The sequence below is a fragment of the Orycteropus afer genome, unplaced genomic scaffold, assembly GCF_000298275.1.
Source record: "Orycteropus afer afer isolate SDZICR_OR568_19922 unplaced genomic scaffold, OryAfe1.0 scaffold00581, whole genome shotgun sequence".
Lineage (NCBI taxonomy): Eukaryota > Metazoa > Chordata > Mammalia > Tubulidentata > Orycteropodidae > Orycteropus > Orycteropus afer.
The window spans coordinates 283304-287722 of record NW_006922168.1 but is presented as its reverse complement, the minus strand read 5'-3'; positions in this window follow the sequence as shown (position 1 = coordinate 287722).

Below are 4419 nucleotides of genomic sequence, written 5' to 3'. Positions count from 1 at the left end.
GTCGGCGGTTTGAACCCACAAGCCACTCTGCAGGAGAAAGATGAGTCAGTCTGCTTCTGTAAATATTTATAGCCTTGGAAACCCTACAGGGCAGTTCTACTCTGTCCTATAGAGTTGCTTTGAGTTTGAATCGACTCAGTGGCAGTAGGTTTGGGTTTGGTTTTAGGGGCACTCCCATCACTGACAACTCAAAAGCCATCGATTTCCAAAATTACTCCAGAAGGTGAAACCATCCTTCTAAAGACAACTGCTTCAAAGAAACACTGGGGCACCACTGAGCAGTGTTTAGTCTTCATGTCATGTGTTTGTCTGTTTTCTGTCTCCTCAGTTCTCTCTCCACCAAACTCAACGTTTTGGAATCTGTTTTTGTAGGGTTTTTGTTTTTGTTTTTATTTTCCCCTGAAAGCCAAGAAACTGTTCCCTCATTGGACAAAACAAGAAAAAATAAAATAGTTGCCATGAAGTCAATTCTGAGTCATGGTGACCCAGGGGCATTAGAACAGAACTGTGCTCCATCGGTTTCAGTGGCGGGATTTTCAGAAGTAGGTCACCAGGCCTTTCTTCCAGGGTGCTTCTCGGTGGATTCACACCTCCAACCTGTCAGTCAGCAGCTGAGAACATTAATGTTTGCACCCATCCTGGGACTCCCTTCAGGACAAAAGACCACGAATACTTGCAAGTCTCAGTTTGTTAGGCCTCGGGAAACTAACACATCATTCTTCATTCTCCGAGAGTAAGCAGCTGTTTGCTATTTGAATATTATCAGCAAAGACATCACATCCATGTGTTTCTGCTCCCAGGTGAAGCTGGGGTGGAAATGAGGCCTAAAGTGGATGTTTCCCACCTGCTGTCTGTGTGATTCATCTTTACACACAAGGCTTCCCATTTTCATTTCCACCCTTGGGAGTAGAGTCCCTGCATTACTTCCTTTGGGATCAGACCACTGCAGGCTCCTTCTTGGGAAGTCGTATGGAAGGTGGTGGCATAGTGCCTAAGGCATTTGACTGCTAACTAGAAGGCTGGTGGTTCAAGCCCACCAGCCACTCCTCGGAAGGAAGGTTGGGCAATCCACTTCCCTAAAGATACTGCCTCAGAAACTCAAGGAGGGGTTGCTATGAATCAGATCCGACTCGACGGCGGTGAGTTTGATTTTGGTTTTATGGAAGGCGGATTTCTTGAAAAGGAATAACCCCCTTTTTATATGGTCAGTACTTGGCTTTGCCAATGATAATTTAATTGTATTCATTTTTGGAGTAACTGTGCTTGTGAATATTTATAATTTCATGTTGGTTAACTAGATGGTAAGTATTTAAAAGCCTGTTGATTAGAAACTGGCTTACAGAATCACCAGAATTAGGAGTTAGTTGATGTTTCTTCAAATACATGCAAGGCATAGACTGATGTATCAAGTCTAGTAAGACCTCATGACATGATTGTTATACTTACAGGATCTGAGATTGGAAAAAAAAAAATCTTACTGTAAAACTTAAAGTTATTTGTAAATGTCTGAACACATTTAAAAGTTTTGTCACAGGAGTTCTATTTACTTTTGGCCAGAATTACTGCTAAAAGTGTGCTGGTTTGGCAAAGGGGACCCTCAATGTGAGGTTTAACATAAATAAAGGAAAAAGTGATTGCATCAAATTCAGACGTGCTGGAGGGCCATGTTTTTCTCTAGTCGTGGGGACGTGAGGTCTGCCCTAAACCCTGTGTGTATGTGTGAGAAACCACAAGCCCAGTTGCCATCAAGCTGGCTCTGACTTGTGGGCAACCCCATGCGTGTCAGATTGCTTCACGGGGTTTTCAGTGACTGATTTATGGGAAGTAGGTTGCCAGGCCTATCTTCCGAGGCCCCTTTGGGTAGACTTGAACCTCCAAACTTTTGATTAACAGCCGTGTGCAGTATCTGTCCATGTGGATAGACTTTGTAAGGCGTTTCCTATTACAAAAGGCCTTCTGAAGCAGTAGTTGACTAATTTGGAGAGGGGAGAAATTAGACTTTGTCCTTATACAAAAACATCATGCCACTCAGTCAGGAGGCTGTCACAGTCTTTCAGAAAGTTTGGTGTACCTCCTCCACTCCCCGTAGTTAGCAATGGCATGTTAGTGGGCCTATTGAAGACCAGATTCCAGTTGTAACTTGATCATCCCTAGGCATGTATCCAAATTCTATGGCATTGTTCATGAAGCTTGTCTTCCAAGGTGATCCAGTGTTCTTATGGCTGCGTGCCTGCTTAGGACAGACCTCAGGGATTGAAACATTTGGTACAGCTGAAGATGTTGTATTCCCCTGAGTTGATTCCTACTCACAGTAACCCTCTAGAATTGTGTTGTGCTAGACCATTCAAGAGGCTTTGCACATAACCGTATTTAATCCGGCCAACTGATGAAGGAGATGCTATTACTATCCCACTTCACAGTTAAATGAAAATACAAGAGACCAGGAGCTGGCTTAGCCGCTTGTGAGGTCTAAGGGGGACAGTTGGATGATCTGCCTTCAAAGCTGAGCCCCCGCCACTTCCAATGGCCCGATGGCAATTTCAGACGTCAAAATGTGGAAACGAGTCCCAAGGCCTTGTCCCTCCGCTGGATTTCCGGTGCAGCCTGGCCAGGAATGGCGGAGGCAGCAGTGGTGAGTCAGGTGACCGGACCTGCTGCTCACAAAATCAAAAGAATTTCTGGCTTCTGAGACAAAAAGTACTTTATACTAAACTTCATTTTAAAGCTCTTTTCATTTTTTTTAAAAAAATAATGAAAACGTTCAATATCAAACGTTTGGAAGGAGTTCCTTGAAATCCGGTCTTCGTTCTCCAACAATAAGCTTAAATTATAAATCCCTCTAATGGCCCGCTCAGTGGAATAATGAGGACTGCTGTGCCTCGTCTTTTGTAGCGTTTTCTCGTTTTAATCATTCCTTCACACGCCTGTGTTTACAATGCTCCAGGGGAGGCAGAGAAAATACTGAGAATGCCCCGGTCCCCAGACATGAGGAGTGATGTTTCTCTTCTTCTTTTAAATACTTCAGTGATTTATTCCTTAATTTACTTTTAAAGTTCAGCTTCACAGTTTTCCAGAGAATCACAAAAGTTGGTAACAAATTTCCTGCAAGAGTGAGATGAACGTGGAGGCCAGCAACATCTTCCTCCTCAGGGAGCAGGGAGTCCAGAGAACTCGGTGATACCCAAGAGACAATGGAGAATCAGGGTCCACCCTTCTTCAGTTGTGCACAGTGGTTACACACTGGTCTGCTAAATTAGACTGGTCCCAAATTTAGGGACACTGTTAGGGTGTTCTAGGAGCTCTGGTAGCATAGTGCCTAAGGCACTTGATTGCTAACCAGAAGGCTGGCGGTTCAAACCCACCAGCCACTCCTCCGAAGGAAGGTTGGGCAATCTACTTACGTAGTGATACTGCCTTGGCAACCCAAGGAGGGGTCACTATGAGTCAGGTCTGACTCAATGCCACATAACAACAACAACAACAAGAAGTTAGGTGTTCTGTACAGTAAGGATGAGAGACTCAGGAAGCAAACAATTATTACAAAGTGCAATTGCTACACAGGACACAAAACTGCACAGAGCTTTGCTCCAAAGAGAAAGGAAGAGAAAATCTGATCTTTGCATTTGGGGCATTTGCTGTCTATTAGGTTGAATCATTTAAACTGAGGATTATTGTAGGTTAAAAATTGGCCAGATATCCACCACTCCACATGGTTCAGCCTAACAGATGGAGAAGATAAACACAAGAGATCAGGCAGGGAGAGGCTGGGAAACTGTCCATGAGAAATGTAGCCACAGCCCTAGCCCAGTATAATGGCACAGAGAAATAGACTGTGAATGATGGACAATCAGAATTGACTCACTTCAGAAAAATCCTTCCAGAAATAACATTCAGGACTACTGTATGGGGTCAGCTAGGTGTCTGCATGGTGTGTGCATTCATGGGCTGGCTGCGTTCATGCCCAGGTGGTTGAAAGACAAGGGCAACTCAACAAACCAAAGGACAGCAGAGATCTAGGACCAGTCTTCAGGTCCCTTTGTCACGCCTATCTTCTCTTTCTCTATTTCTTCCTGGACCTAACAAAGCATCAGATTGGAGAAGTGTCCAATGGCAGTCCTGGTCAACACCAACAAAGGCAAGCACAACAAGAACTATTAGCTCTATGTCTATGCAAGATTTCCTTTCTATGAGAACTTCTAAAACAGGTATCATTCAGCACTATTCTTTTTTAATTTTTAATCATATCAAAGATAGTAGTTTAGGGATGCATAAAGGGTATGTGTGGGGGGTTGTCCTCTGACCTCTCTAACTCCATGAGGGGGAGAGACAGCCACCACCAGCAGCATCAGCCCAAGGCTCATTTCCAAAAAGCTAAAGTCACACATGCAGCTAGCCTCCAGCTTTTTTTTTTTTTTTTTT